Source organism: Chrysochloris asiatica, unplaced genomic scaffold (assembly GCF_000296735.1).
Source record: "Chrysochloris asiatica unplaced genomic scaffold, ChrAsi1.0 scaffold00081, whole genome shotgun sequence".
Taxonomy (NCBI): domain Eukaryota; kingdom Metazoa; phylum Chordata; class Mammalia; order Afrosoricida; family Chrysochloridae; genus Chrysochloris; species Chrysochloris asiatica.
Genome location: NW_006408599.1, coordinates 3,447,814 through 3,464,784, shown reverse-complemented (window position 1 = coordinate 3,464,784; position 16,971 = coordinate 3,447,814).

The window sequence follows — 16,971 nt, the reverse complement described above, 5'->3', positions numbered from 1 at the left end:
TCAACTCCACAGCAATAGGTTTGGTTTTTTGGTTTGACTTTGGAAAGTTTGAACTGTAATCTTGAAGGTGTAGGAAACAGTCATGGGTTTTGAACCTGAGAGATCCATGTGACTTCAATCTCTTTGGCAGGTTTAGAGGTCTTTGCATTTCTATGGGAATGATTATCCTTTCTTCACATGGTTAAAGTAGTTATGCAAAACAGCTACCTTGATGTCTGCAGATGGTGGTTGTTGTTATGTGCTGTGGAGTAAGTTCCATAGTGACCCTACACAGGGTTTCCACCTCATTTTTCTCCCGCGGAGCGGCTAGTAGTTCTGAACTGCTCACCTTGCAGTTCGCAATCCGATTTGCAACCACTATGCTACCAGAGCTCCTCAGCAGATGATGGTGGTGGTGGTGGCTATGTACCATGGAGTCACCTGCAACTGAAATTTGAATTTGTGGGAGGAGTGGAAAGAACTTTGAAACCTCTGCTAGAGAAAGTGTCACGAGGGGGCACTTAGTCCCCTCCTAGAGACTCTATGAAGTAGCTAACTGAGTTGTTTTGGAAAATAAAGCTAACCTTTCTAAATCAAGTGTCCTAAAGAAAATTAGCCTAGTTCATTATAAATCAGACCAATTCTGAGCAGGCCAAGGACAGTTTACATGGTTTTTGTTTGGCCTTGGATGTTAACTTCCCTTCTGTAGAGTTATAGATAGCTTTGACATTTACTGCACCCGTTAAATAAGAAGATGCGGAGAACACAAGAAAGCTTTTTACAACAGAAAAGAAATGTCGTTTTCCGGGCAATATCCGGCATAATCTTTGCAGGAAACAAGTCAAATCAGGCAAATTAAGCGGATGTGCTTGTGATGAGCTGCCTTTGCACAATCGGTCATGTGACAGTAAATCTGGCATGAGTGGCAGCCGTGTGAACAAACTAGAGAGAGATTGATTCTCACCTGAGACCAGGGAACACACAAGTAAAGTGAAGAGTCCTTTCAGGCCTGCCCCAGTCAGAGTATAAATATGTATCACTGGCTGCTAAAGTGAGTTATGATTTCATTCTCCTACTGGTACCTGAAATCTAGAGAGGGCATTTCTCTAGTCCCTGTATCAGGGGTGACAGCTATAGCTACGTGGTCGCATGGGAGAGATATCTGCTTGGTAGATAAATCAGGCACTGTGAAGGGACCTGTTGTTATCAATTTGATCTTGGGGAAACAAAACCACCCTGTGTCCAGGCGGTATTGTCAGTGCACTGAATGGTTCTCCCCTTTTCTGAAGCATCTACAAATGTTGTTTTCTCCAGCCTGTCATCTTTGGGGATGGACTAGTTTTCAGCCTTCTGATCCCACACTTCACACAAGACACTGAAAGTGACTGTTTGTGTGCCTGGCCCACTGGAGTATGATCTTAAGGGCAGGGCTGCACTTAACTCCTCAGTGCCCTTATCTATAGCACAGACTCTTCATCTGATATCAACAAAAGGACCAAGTCCTTAGTTGCAGGAGTTGGTAACCTCTGGAACAGGCAGGTCCAGAACAGGCAAGATCCCATGTATTCTGTTGCCTCCAAGCTTTTAAGCTTTTTGAAGCACATCAGAGCAAATAACAGCAGAGAAAAGAGTCTGCTTTTCTGGAAATTTGGAATGTTCATGTATCCACTGCAATAACACCAGCTCCTTTTTTTAAAAAAAATGAAAGAAAGGGGAAGGGAGAAAAGAAAGGACCAAGAGAGAGAGAAAGAGAGGGAGGGAGGAAGGAAGGAAGAAAAGGATGAGTGTTTTGGGTTCCTTCGAAATAGAGCTATTATCTCTAAAAATAAATTTTCAAATAACTGGAGATGTGTGGCCAAGTGACAGGGACCTTATATGTCCAAAATCTCACCCCATCTGAAGTGAGAAGGCGCAGGAATAAAAGCCTGGAGCATATGGAACATCCCTTTTCAGTCCCCTTCAGGAAGACCATAACCTTCAAGTGTATCTTCAATGCCCAACGCTCATTTCTCTTCCTTTTTACTGTATTCACCCCTCTGCAGTTTCTCATTAAACCACTGATGTCACAAATTCCAAATCTCTGCAGCCTAGACCATTTTCCTGGGCTCTACATCCATCTATCTACCTCCTTGAAGACACCTTCTTCTGTATTTCAAGCTCAGTCTCTCCAACGTGGAGCTCAGCACCCCACCCAGAGCCCTTCTTCCTCCATGTTCCTCCTCTTAGTCAATGACATAGTCACTGCCCCAACTGCTCAAGACCCAGCAGGCATCCTTGACTTCCCCGACCATGACTTGACAATCTCAGTGACAAATGGAGTCCAGCAAGAAGTTAGATTTTCGTTTGGGTCGAGTGAGTCCTGATTGGGACACTCCTTAGAGCCCACATTTATGAGATTTATTTCTCCCCTGAGGTTGACAGATAGGTCCTAGTGGGCTTGGCAAGGATGAACACAGAGCTCTGACTACATCAGTCTCCATAAAAGGAAAGAATTGGACCAGTTGAGTGTTTTTAAAGTGACTCCATAGATTACTTTTTCTGTGGGGAGAGAACCCCTGGAGTAGATGTCCTTTGACTTTAAGAAGGAATGTAGAACTTCTCTGTGCCTCCCAACCTGGACCCCAGAGGAGACAATTGGGATTCCTTGGCGTCTTCTGTATTACCTGCCTGCCATGAAGCATTCAGAGAGGAAATGTGAGGCTTTACTTCCTTTCCCCGTTGTGGAAACCCAGAAGGTGACTCTGGGAAGGAACCAAATAGAAAGAGAAAGGGATGGATAATTTCAGCACCGATACATTGTGTTCAGTGACCAAAGGGACATGTGTGATCAGTAGCAAAAGGGACCATGGTTAGATGCTCACTGGGTCAAGGTTAAGATTATGTTTAGCATGGAGTTTAAGAGCATAAGGCTTTGGAATCAGATGGGTCAACCCCCTATTCTACAGCTTACTCATTATGTGAACTTGGACAAGTCATTTCATGTCTCTGAGCTTTGGTTTCCTGCTCAGTAAAATGGAATTAAAAGCCTTACTGTGGCACTGCAGATTAAGCAATGGACCATTAGCTGCAAGGTCTACAGTTCAAACCCACCAGCCACTCCTCAGAAATCCTAAACAGGGTCCCTATGTGTTGGAACCAACTCAAAGGCACTTAACAACAACACTTATGTACAAATATTTAATCCAATGGCAGACACTTAGTAGATATTTGATAAGTAGTAACTACATTTTTTAAGGTGCCATGATAGCATGGCAGTTTATGTGTTGGGCTACTAACCTCAAGGTCAGCCATTCGAGTCTACCAGGTGCACCTCTGGAGAAAGATGAGGCTTTCTGTTCCCATAAAGATGTATAGCCTCGGACATCCTATACAAGGTCATTATAAGTCTGAATCGACTCAACAGCACTTAATAACAACAACAGCATCAACTATGGTTTTAGGAATTCCTGGGTAACACAAGCACTTAAGCACTATAATACTAACTGAAAGGTTGTTGGTTCAACATCACCCATAAGTGCTTCAGAAAAAACAAAAAAAAAAAAAATGCCTGATAATCTGCTTCCAAAAAGTTCACAGTCATAGAACCCTATGTAGCACTCCTACCCTGTAACACAGGGACCTGCCATGAGTTAAATCGACTCCACAGCAATTGGTTTGATTTTCAGTTTTAACTACAGTCTTTACTGATTGCAATCGCACTCTTTCTACTCTTGAATCTAAGTCCTTCCAATCCTTATCAACAAAGAACTGGCACCTTTACTGAGCCACATGACCAGCCAACAGTTCAGGAGACCAAGAAACCCCAGAAACAACTCCTGTCCTCATATGGGTTAGGCTTCACCACAGTCTAACTGTGTGAAGTTAGCAGGAAATTCTGACGTTCATCTTTCTCATATATACAATTGCCTTGGCGGTGGTAGAGGTGGTGGTGTGCCATGGAGTTGGTTCCAACTCAGAGCAACCCTACACAGGGTTTCCGAAGCTATAAATCTTTATGGGAGCAGAGGAACTTATCTTTCTCCCACAGAACAGCTGATAGTTTTGAACTGCTGACCTTGAGATTAGCATCTTGACTCATAACCACTGTGCTGCCAGAGCTCCTTACAATTCCTTTGTTGTTGTTGTTGTTGTTGTTGTTGTTGTTATTGTTGTTAGGTGCCATCAGGTTGGTACCAATTCATAGTGACCCTATGCACAACAGAATGAAACACTGCCCGATCCTGGGCCAACCTCACAATTGTTGCCACGCTTGAGCCCATTGATGCTGCCACTTTGCCAATCCATCTCACTGGGGGTCTTCCTCTTTTTCTCTGACCCTCCACCTTACCAAACATGATATCCATCTCCAGTGACTTGTCCTTCCTGACAATCTGTCCTAAGTATGAGAAACAAAGTTTGGCCATTATGGCCTCCAAGGAGCACTCTGGCTGCACTTCTTCCAGCACAAATCTGTTGGTTCTCTTGGCAGCCCATGGCACTTTCAATATTTTCCTCCAACACCATAACTCAAAAGCATCAATTCTTCTACGGTCTTTCTTATTCACTGTCCAGCTTTTGCATGCATATGAGGTTATTGAAAATACCAAAGCTTGGGTCAGGTTCACCCGAGTCCTCAAGCTGACATCTTTGCTCTTCAACACTTTAAAAAGGTCTTGTGCAGCATATTTGCCTAATGCAATACATTGTTTGATTTCCTGGCTGCTGCTTCTATGAGTGTTCATGGTTGATCCAAGGAGAATAAAATCCTTAACAACGTCAATCTTTTTTCCATAGATGAGAATGTTGTTTATTGGTCCAGTGGTGAGGATTCGTGTTTTCTTTACATTGAGATGTAATCCATACCAAAGGCTGTGCTCTTTGGTCTTCATCAGTAAATATTTTAAGTCCTCTTCTCTTTCAGCAAGCAAGGTTGTATCATCTGCATATCACAGGTTGTTAATGAGTCTGCCTCCAATCCTGATGCCACGTGTTTCTTCATAGAAACCAGCTTCTAGGATTATTTGTTCAGCATACAGGTTGAATAAGTATGGTGAAAGAATACAACTCTGTCACACACTTTCCTTAATTTTAAACGATTCAGTGTTCCCATATTCTGTTCAAACAACAGCCTCTTGGTCCACATACAGATTCCTCATGAACATAATTAAGTGTTCTGGATTACTCATACTTTGCAATGTTGTCCACAGTTTGTCATGATCTACATAATCAAAAGCCTTTGTGTAGTCAATAAAGCACAGCTAACCAGTTTTCGGATTTCTCTGCTTTCAGCCAAGATCCATCGGACATCAGTAATGATATCCCTCATTCCACGGCCTCTTCTGACTCCGGCTTAAACCTCTGGAAGTTCTCTGTCAATGTATGCTTGCAGCCGTTTCTATATTACCTTTAGTAAAACTTTACTCACATGGGATATCAAAGAGATTGTCTGATGATTTCCACATTCTGTTGGGTCACCTCTCGTTGGAATGGACACAAATATGGATCTCTTCTAATCAGTCGGCCAGATAATTGTCTTCCCAATTTCTTGGCATAGATGAGTGAGTGCCTCCTGTGCTGCCTCACTTTCTTGAAAGATTTCAGTTTTTATTCTCTTGGTGGTACCTAAAAAACTCACTACTATCGAGTTGATTCTGACTCACAGTGACCGTATAGGACAGAGCAGACTGGGTCCATAGAGTTACTCAGACTGTAAGTCTTTCCAGAAGCAGACAGCCTCAGCTTTCTCCTATGGAACAGCTGGTGGATTTGAACTGCCTACCTTTCAGTTGGCAGCCCAATGCTTAACCCACTGCACCCACCAGGGTGTATTCCTCGGTGGTAGTGAGTATGAAAACCAGTATTTGGAAAATGGAGAAGAAAGGAGGGGAAAAAGAAGGAAGGAGAGAAAGAGGAAGTAGGAGAGTAGAGAAAGGAAGGAAAAAAGGAGACAGAGAAAGAGGAAAGAGATGGAGGCATCAGACAGAGGAAGAGAAGGAGTGGTGAAGGAAAGGAGGAATAAAAGAGGAAGAAAGTATGGACGTGTGAAGCCCACACCGCCCTGAGATATGAACAAGTGAATGGATGAATGAGGGAGTGAATTAATGAAGATAAGTATTTCCTGCTATTTCCAAGCCCACAGCCATCCTTTTCCTGACCTGTGTGACAGGATGCCTGCTGTTATGTCTCTATCACAGCCTGAAGAGAGATTTCATTTATCCCCTTTACAGCCCAATTCTCATCTCAATAAGTGAAACTTGCTTAAAGGCCCACTCCTCCAAGAAGCAGCATGGGACAGAGAGCCCGCACCATCACCCGTATATGGGCATTAATAATACATGACAAAACTCCACAGCTTTATTCTATTCTGTCTTCCAAGTCAAGCTCCTTAAATCAAATATTTAGGGAGGGAGTATTTACTCACACGTCAGCCAGGAAGCATTTCTGGTCTTAAAGGCAAACGTGCACAGTAGCAATCAAGGGCTTAATATGCACGATAGCTGTGCAAGCTACCACTCCTAACATCATCATTTTATAGATAAGAAAATTGAGACTCAGAGACGGTAAATAAACTTTGATGGGGTTTAGGCCCAGAGGGAAAAGTCTGCGTATGTAGTTGCTGAGAGACCAGGGTGGGGGGAAACGATGAGGACCCAATCTGAGAAACAATTGTTTATTACTGAAAAGAAAAATAAAAGAAATGGTTTGCCAATAGGGAACCTACTGACAAGGGATGTGAACAGCTGCTACAATGGCGGCCGGCTGTACAGTGAAGTTTTTCCGCCTTAGGGGTGTGGTCTAGAGTCTTTTTTATCACACATGTCAGAGCAGTTAAAGGTGTATTCAGAGCAAGGAAAAGGTTGGAAAATCGTAAGGTGCGGGGCTGCCTGCCCCTTCCTAGAGAACAAAGAGCTTCCATAGGCATAGCAGGAGTAGGGGGCTCCTTCCTAGACAGCGGGGGCAGGGAGAAGGGACAAGAGATATAGTTTGAATGACATTACTGTGGCCATTCTGGAGCATTCAGCTGTATCCCTACAAACTTGTTCAACGTTAGTCAGCTAGGAAACACAAGAGCAGGGATTCGAACTCCAAGTCTGACCCGGAAGGACATGTGTTCACAGCCACACTGTGCTACCCTTCACCAGGTCTAGATATGTCTGGATGTGAAGAAGCTGAGACCAAGGATGAGTCAGACTATCAAGGGGTGCCCATCTTTGTGAGGGCGGAGCAGAGGTGGAGAATGGTTCAGGAAGAGGAAATAAACAAACTCCTTGAATGAAGAGCACAACCTGCTTACCTGAGCCACGGTCTTTTTAATGGCTGCATATGTGTGGTGCTGTGGGTTAATGTGCCAGACTGCAAAGTTGTTTGAACCGAAAGGTCAGCCGTTCAAGCTCACCAGCTACTCGTCGGAAACCCTATAGAGGGTCACTATGAGTCAGAACCGACTCTACAACACTTAATAACAACAACAACATGCATGAGAAAACGAGACAGGAAACAACAACAACAACAACCCTGATGTATTTGAGCTGTGATATTAGCAAAGAATATTGAATCTATCCTGAGTGCTAGAAGAACAAACAAACCAGTGTTAGAAGAAATACAACCAGAATGCTCCCTAGGAATGAGGCTGGTGAGACTTGCTTACTTTGGATTTGTTATGAGGACAGGTTAATCACTAGAAAAGAACATCATGTTTGGGAAGTAGAACATCAGTGAAAACCAGGGAAGGCCTCAATGGGATGGACTGGCATAATAGTCCAAACAGTGATTGTGAAGGTGGCACAGGAACAAACAACGTTTTGTTGTTATACACAGGCTGCCAGCAACAAGAAAATCAACCCAGGTACAGAACGGAAAGAAGTGCCTGTGACTGGAGCTGGGAAAGCTAGAGGGAGAGGGGACCTCATAGGGTCAGGTAGGGAACCTGAGGATCCAAGGAACTGCTGAGCCAGGAAGTAACTTGAGTGGAGACACAATCTTAATGGCTCTTCCACCCTGGAAGCCCACCACTGAGCAGAAGGTTTATTGTTGTTATTGTTGTTGTTGTTAGGTGCTATCGACTTGGTATCGACTCACAGTGACCCTATGTACAACAGAACGAAACACTGCCCGGTCCTGGGCCAACCTCACAACTGTTGCCACGCTTGAATCCATCAATGCTGCCACTTGACCAATCCATCTCACTGGGGAGTTTCCTCTTTTTCTCTGACCCTCCACCTTACCAAACATGATATCCATCTCCAGAGACTTGTCCTTCCTGACAATATGTCTGAAATATGAGAGATGAAGTTTGGCCATCCTGGCCTCAAAGGAGCACTCTGGCTGCACTTTTTCCAAAAAGGATCTATTGTTTCTTTTGGCAGCCCATTGCACTTTCAATATTCTCCAACATCATAACTCAAAAGCATCAATTCTTCTACGGTCTTCCTTATCACTGTCCAGCTTTCACATGCATATGAGCTTATTGAAAATACCATGGCTTGGGTCAGGCGCACCTTAGTTCTCAAGCTGACATCTTTGCTCTTCAACACTTTAAAAAGGTCTTGTGCCGCACATTTGCCAAATGCAGTACATCATTTGATTTCTTGACTGCTGCTTCCGTGAGTGTTGATAGTTGATCCAAGAAGAATGGAGTCCTTGACAACTTCAATCTTTTCTCCATTGATAAGAATGTTGTTTATTGGTCCAGTGGTGAGGATTTTTGTTTTCTTTACATTGAGATGCAATCCATACCGAAGGCTGTACTCTTTGATCTTCATCAGTAAATATTTTAAGTCCTTTTCACTTTTAGCAAGCAAGGTTGTATCATCTTCATATCGCAGGTTGCTAATAAGTCTTCCTCCAATCCTGATGCCATGTTTTTCTTCATGTAACCCAGCTTCTCGGATTATTTGCTCAGTATACAAGTTGAACAAGTATGGTGAAAGAATACAACCTTGTCGCACACCTTTCATAATTTTAAACCATTCAGTGTTCCCATGTTCTGTTCGAACAACTGCCTCTTGGTGCAGGTACAGATTCCTCATGAGCACAATTATGTGTTCTGGAATACTCAGACTTTGCAATGTTGTCCATAGCTTGTCATGATCCACATAAACAAAAGTCTTTGTGTAGTCAATAAAGCTGATATTCTCTGCTTTCAGCCAAGATCCATCAGAAAACAGCAATGATCTCTCATTCCACATCCTCTTCTGACTCCGGCTTGAACCTCTGGAAGTTCTCTGTCAATGTATCCTTGCATCCATTTCTGTATTATCTTTAATAAAACTTTACTTGCACGGGCTATCAAAGATATTGTCTGATGATTTCTGCATTCCATTGGGTCACCTCTCTTTGGAATGGGCACAAATACAGATCTCTTCCAATCAGTCGGCCAGATAGCTGTCTTCCAAATTTCTTGGCATAGATGAGTGAGTGCCTCCAGTGCTGTCTCACTTTCTTGAAAGATTTCAATTTTTATTCCATCAATTTCTGGAGACTTGTTCTTTACCAATTCCTTCAATGCACCTTGGACTTCTTCCTTTAGTATCACTGGCTCTTGATCATATGCTACCTACGTCTTGAAACGGCTGAACATCAACCATTTCCTTTTGGTACAGTGACTCTGTGTATTCCTTCCATCTTCTTTTGATGCTTTCTGCATCTTTCAATAATTTGCTCAGAGAATCCTTCAATAACGAAGTCAAGGATTGAATTTTTTCTTCAGTTGCCCCAGCTTGAGAAATGATGAGCATTCTCATCGAGTACCAACTTGGTGGCACCTAACAAAATACACATTTTGTTGTAACATTTGACTTTGTCTTCTCAAGCTGACCTTTGAAATTTTCTGTTCAGCTCTTATACCTCCTCATTTCTTCCATTTGAGTTAGCATCTCTGCACTGGAGAGGAAGTTTCAGTATCTCTTCTGACATCCATTTTGATCTTTTCCTTCAGAGAGGAAGAAAGAGAACTGCACATGCCCTGTGCATCCAAAAGGGCAGCAAATCAACATTTAAAGTAATCAGTTGTCATCAAGTTGATTCCTCCTTAGGGTGTTCAGTGATTGATTTTTCAGAAATTGAGCACCAGAACTTCTGAGGCCTCTCTGGGTGGACTTGAGCCACCAACACTTTAGTTATGATCTGAACTTGTTAAGTGTTGATACCACTCAGAGACTCCAAACCAACTATACTGGGCATTTGCTCTACATCAGGCACTGACCAGCTCTCTACACAGGTTTGTTGTTGTTGTTGTTGTTGTGAAGTCCCATCAAGTCGGTTCTGACTCATAGTGACCCTGTATAGGGTTTCCAAGGAACCACTGGTAGGTTTAAACTGCCAACATTGTGGTTCGCAGTTCAGTGCTGATCCACAGCGCCACACCAGAAGTCCTTGTTTTGGTGCCATCAAGTTGATGCTGACTCATAGTGGACCTGTCATCAGAGTAGAACTGGCCCTCAAGGTCCAGAAGCAGACTGCCTCATCTTTCCCCAGGGACTCCCTGGTGGGTTCAAACCAACACCCATTTGGTTAGCAGCCGAGTACTTAACCATTACACCATCAAGGCTCCTTATGCACTTAAAGGATAGCCATTAAGTCCCCAGTGTACGCTGGAGTCAACTGAGTCCTAAGGAGAGCAAAGCATCCATAGCTTAAGAATGGAGACAAATGTGAAATGGCCATAATGCACTGCAATCATAACAACAGCAGCAAATAGCATTTATTAAACTCTCAGTAAGTTCTAGTCACTGTTCACACATGTCCCATGTATTTTCCACATAAATCTTCTCCGCCCTGTGAGGAAAAGCTTATCTTCTACAGATGAAGAAGCACAGAGGCATCAAGAGGTTAAGGAATTTGCCTAAAGATGCATAGGAACATGGGAAATGCTCTCACTCTTAGCCATCATATTTCATCAAGTAGCCTTCCCTATTTGGTGTTCTATAGCAACAGCGTCTTCAAGGAGGACTGTGAGTACAAACAGGGCTTCTGTTTAGCCAAGGAGGTGAAGCTTGGGCTAGGCTTGGATGATGTGAAGGCTGTTCCCAGGTAAGAGAAGGTGGAAAGTGTCTCCCAGGCAGCATCCCAGGGATCCTCAAGTGCGCAGAGGATTCAAGATGTCTGCAGTGCTGTCAGTGTGGAGTTCGGCTGGGAAGAAACTGAGTTCAAACCTGGAGGACATTGAACACCTAAGAAGTTGTGGGTTTGGACTAATCGGCTCAGACCATGTTTAAGGGAGTTTGGGGAAGGCTTTGGGCATAATGAATTGGAATAGAGGGGAAATGACAGCCAGGACAATGGTTAGGATGGTCATCCTTCAAGGAGCCCTATTTATTGGCCACCTACTGTGTGCCAGGCCATGTACAAACGTTCTCTCTTGTCTTTGTCATGCAAGGCATGTGTTAATTGACCTGATTGTACAGATGGGGAAGTATACTACAGGAGATGGTACTTTCTGTAAAGCAGCAAATGAAAGTTGCTTTCTGTCTCCTCCCAGGTGAGGCTCCCTGCTGACCCATTGTTGCCCCTGCTGTCCTTTCTAGAATCCAAGACCTGGGAGTTATGTTTGTATCTTCACACCTGCCCTCCCCAGATGCTTGCTGACTCCTACAGTGTGCTGGCCCTCCCAGGGCTGGGGAAGGAGTCTGGACCTACCTCACAGCCTCCTTCCTGCTGAGTTAATCAAAAGAAAACAAATCACTCTCAATCTGGAGCTGGCAGCCCATGCCATCCCCACCCCCAAGTCCTGTCCTGGGCTCTCTAAACAATTACTTCCAGGCACATTAGCGGCCCTGTACTAAATGCTGAAGTGTGTGTTTCCTGCTCAGTGGGACTGGTTATCGCTGACTCTGCAAGGGATGCTCTAAGTGCTTGAGAGCTGGGGAGGGGGCCTGGAGAAAGGTCCAGTCTGAGGGTGGGCAGCCCTCCCTACCGGGAGTTCAGGGCACCCACATTTAAAGAGCAGGGAGCTGTGGGGGATAGAGGGTGAAGCATTTTTAAAAGGTGCATCATCAGATGACTCCTTATAAGCCACAAATGGAGAGGAGTACGGCTCAGGGAGGGGAGGGCGCCTGGTTAATGGATCTAGTCGAAACTAGAGTAAAAAGTAGAATGGGGATGGCAGAAGAAACCCAACACATTGTATTTTTGCTGGAAATAAGTAGTCCTGGTGTGGCCAAGCAGGATAATGCGCTTGGCCACAAGGTCAGTTTGAACCTCAAGGTTGGTGGTTCAAACCCACCAGCCACTCCTCAGAAACCCATACAGGGTCACTATGGGTCAGAACCAACTTGATGGCATTTAACAACAAAGGTCTAAGGGACCAATCACGATCCATTCACATGCTCAAACATTTACTGAAAATATACCTTAACATTCAGGCCACATGGGTCACCTTGTGACTTTAAAAGCCATTAGCTCCAAGCCCCACCTCACCTTGCTTCCAGCCTCCCACTGGCTTCTTGGGTGTAGAATTTCAATTTCTCCCAGTCCCCTCTACTCCTGGTGTGTGTATCTGTTTCAGTAATTCCATTTACTGCTGTTCATCCCTCTTCAATTCAGCACCCACACAGAACACATCCTGATGTCCTCTCTCACCCTCCAGTACCCCTACCCCAAGGCTGTGTGCACGCAGAATTTACTGTCAGTTTTCTGGCAATTGGCAACATTCCCAACACCTTTCTGCACACACCTACCCCTAAGGCCAGCATCCCTGTCATCTCAGGTAGTCTCCTGTCTTCCTGTGTATGCTGGTCCCCACTTCTCCCTCCAGACTTGTCTCACACCACTCACCCTCTTACACTCTGAGCTCTAGCTACTCTCATCCTGTTCCCTTTCATGAATGTGCTGCTATCCTTCCTGCCACAGAGGCTCTGCAAAGCTGATCACTGTCTGCACTGTTCTTCCCTTTTACTTGAAGGGGAAGATGGTTGATCTGACTAGGGCAAGCTTCCTGAGAAGTGCCTGTGAGTTATGCAGATGGAGATGTCAGTGAAGTTGCAAGGTCCTGAATCAGGAGTTGCTTTCCTGTTTCCTAGAAAGGAGCTCTGGAGGCATCACGGTAACGAATAGGGTTGCTAACATCAGGGTCAACAGTTCGAAACTACTAGTGGTTCCACAGAAGAAAGATGAGGCTTTCTGCTCTATGAAGATTTACAGCCTTGGAACTGACTCCACACCACCACCACCACCAGGAAGGCACCTGGGCCAGAGTCACCAATCTGGGAGTCCAGCTTGGAGGTGGTGGTTGAAGCCAAGGACATGGATAAAAGGGTCCAGAGAAAATGACTGGGGTGGAGGAATAAGATTTCTGTAGTGCCTTGCAGCTCTGACAGTCACTTATTTCATGAAAGCTGGAAGCTTCATTTGAAAGGGGAAAGGAGGGGTAGAGTTCATACTCTCAGCTCAGACGCAGAAGCTGGAGGGAGAGCTGGAAGGGGATTATTATCCTCCATCTCCTTGTACCAGGCTTCACTCAGGCTGACATCTGATTGCCCGCACTAATGAAAAGGCATGCCTGTGGCCCTGGCATCCTATAATCAGGGGCTGCTAGGGATGAGCCGGCTGCCAAATGCCACTGGTTCCACCCCTGGAAAGCTTGGGAGGTTTTGAACCTAGTGTCTTTGGGGGCATGTGACTGGTCTTCGGCAGAATAGGTTTTCATTCTAGGTGCTGGCATCGCAGAGGGGCATGGACCAGCTGAATGTGTACTAAAAAGATGTCAGAAATGGTGTTTTATGAGGGACAAGGAAAGAACTGGGGTGCTCAACCTCAAGAAAAGAAAGCCACACATCTCAAAAGTGTTCCCTGGATGAGGGAAGCCAATGTGATCTGGGGGTAATGACACTATAAATGAAGTCTGAATATCCTTGGTGGGGATATCATTAGAGAGAATTCAAATCTGCAGGAAAATGACAAACAAGACAGCTTTTGAAGCCCCTTCTGACTCTCATTGTTGTGGTTGTGCTGTCGAGTTGGTTCCAACTCACAGCGACCCTGTACAGGGTTTCCGAGGAGTGGCTGGTGGGTTTGAACCGCAACCTTGCAGTTCAAACTGACCTTGCAGACCAATGCATTATCCTGCAGTGCCACACCAGGACTCATGGTCCTTAGATTCTAAGATTTCATAATTCACATGCAAAGAATTGTTCACATCTCACATATAAGGATCTACCTAAATTCTACTCTTTGCTATATTCTCACTCCCATTTGCCAATATTAAGTGGATAGAAGCATCTAGAGTCATACATTTCCCAAAACCAAATTCTCCCAGCCCCTCACTGAGTGCCCAAAGATAGCTCCCCCACATCAGGGTGATCATATACAAGGGTTTGACATCAGATATTAACATTATACTAGCAACAATCAATAATCACCTTCCCAGATTCACCTGTCCATAGTTTGTGCTCAGTGTTGTTGGTCATCCTCTGGGAAACTTGTCTGGCCATGACTGCATTTCTCTAAGCCTCAGAGGGGAGTTGTTGTTGTTGCTAAGTGCCTTCGTATCAGATCTGCCTCATAGCTAACCCTGTATAGGGTTTCCAAAGAGCAGCTGGTGAATTTGAACCACCAACCTTGGGGTTCAAACCGACCTTGTGGTCCAGTGCATTATCCCACAGTGTCACACCAGGACTCCACAGAGGGAAGCGGTGATCTTTATTGAAGGAAGTTGTGTTGACCTTCATTTATGCCTTCATCCAGGATCTCCTGTCATCATAGTGTTCCACCTACGTGACTGGGCAGATCTGCTGTGGCCACTGCTTCTGGCCCCTCTATGTTGTTGTGGCTTTGACCTGACAGCGTCTTATCTCATTCTCACTCCACGAACCTCTTCCCTCATGCCCCAAGTCTTCCTTGTGGCTAAGGATGTGAAATACATCAGTAAGTGATTTAAAATTTTTTAGTGGTGGCTGTCTGGCAACAAGTCAGTTTTCGACTCATAGTGATCCCGCATAGTGTTTCTGAGGCTGTATTCTTTACAGGAGCAGAATGCCTCATCTTTCTACCATGGAACAGCTGGTAGACTCAAACTGCTGACTTTGCAGTCAGCAATCTGCTCATAATCCTATGCTACCAAGACTCCTTAAAACTCTGTAGTAATACAACATCTCCACAAGAAAAAGACAAATAAGCCAATTAAAAAATGGGCACAGGACATGAACAGACACTTCACCAAGAAGGAGAACCAGGCAGCCAACAAACATATGAAGAAATGTTCACAATCACTAGCCATTAGAGAGATACAAATCAAAACAGCCATGAGATATCATCTCACACCAGCAATAACAGCAAGGATCAAAAAAGTAGAGGACAATAAATGCTGGCGGGGATGTGGAGAGACTGGGACACTCCTGCATTGTTGGTGGGACTGCAAAATGGTCCAACCTCTCTCGGTTCCTCAGAAGGTTGGAAATAGAAATACCTTATGATCCAGCAATTCCCCTACTTGGTGTTTACCCACAAGAAATATAAGCCATAACACGAGTAGATATGTGTACACCAATGTTCATAGCAGCACTATTTACAATAGTAAAAAGATGGAGACAGCCAAAGAGCCCATCAACTGAAGAATAGATAAACAAACCGTGGCCCATACACACAATGGAATATTATGCTACCTTGAAGAATAACAAGGAAGCGGCAAGCCACAGCGTAACATGGATGAACCTTGAGGACATTATGTTGAGTGAAATCAGGCAGTCACAAAAGGAGAAATACTGCATAGGACCACTACTGTAAAAAACTAAGAAAAAGAACCCATACTAAAGGGGGGGAGGAGGATTCTTTGCTGGTTGCTGGGATGTGGGATGTGGGGTGAGGGGAGGGAGGTGAAGGTGGAGCACAGGACAGAGAATAGACACAGGATAGTTTGGGTGCTTTGGAGGGGGCAATATACAATAAGGGAGAGGGGAATGGAAGAACAAAGCAGATGGGAGAACAATCAGGCAGGTTTACATGGGCTAAGTGGGACAGAGGTAAATAATGATGTATGCACAACCTTGGAACAACAGGGCTCTGGGATACAGGGATTGAGACATGGTTGGAATGGGGAAAAGGGGGGAAATAATGTTAAGTTGCTTGGCTGTCTTTTGGGAAAACAAAAAACTCCATAGTAAGACCTGACAGATACCAATACAAATACAAATACAAAAGCATCTCTTCCCATTCCAAAGAAAGCCATTCCTTGAGAATTCTGTACAAGGTTGCTATGATTAGGAACTGACTTGATGGCACTTAACAACAATAAAATAGCAAACATTTAAATGTGACTTAATAAGTAAAGAAAGGGTTTTTTAAATTAGCATCTTCAGTTTCATGGTGGTAAAAATTTTAAATAAATGTTTGTTCATCTCTTTTAAGAATTGTATAAAACACAATAAATGTGTTTATATCTGGAAGATGTTTTATTCAAAAAACAAAAAGGCCAAACTGAAGCCCAGAAATAACAAGGGACTTAGCCATGGTCACCATCAAGTGTAAGTAGTTTAGGCAATCAGATTCCAAGCCTGTACTCTCTCCACTGAACCCCAGTAACAGAGAGAAGTTCAGGGTCAGGGACTGCTGTGCTGAGAACTCAGGAGTCCTTATGCAGGGCTTACTTCAGACAATGATTCTGTTTGGCTGGAGACATCTTTTCTTAACTTAGAATATCTGTGTATATTGGCACTGGCATTCCAAACAGGATTTTACATTTGAACCCATTTTCTCCTCATTGTCATCCTCTGCCAGCCCCCCAAACTAGCTGACTGAAATGTCCCACTGTGACTGGACAAAAAATAGGACATTATTGGAGAATAATCCGTGAAGCTGGATTAATGAAGAAGAACATGGTGGCATCAAGATTAAAGGAAGAGAGAACAAACAAGATGGTAGATCGGGTGGAAGTGCAGTAAAGGAGCTACGCCAACAACAACACAGAATACCCGACCAAGCAGGCTCAGGGAATGGTCCCAGAACTCTGAACCACATATAAAGGAATATTTAGAAGGTTGGAAGGCTCACAGCTGGGGGAATTTGTGGCAGAAGCAAGAA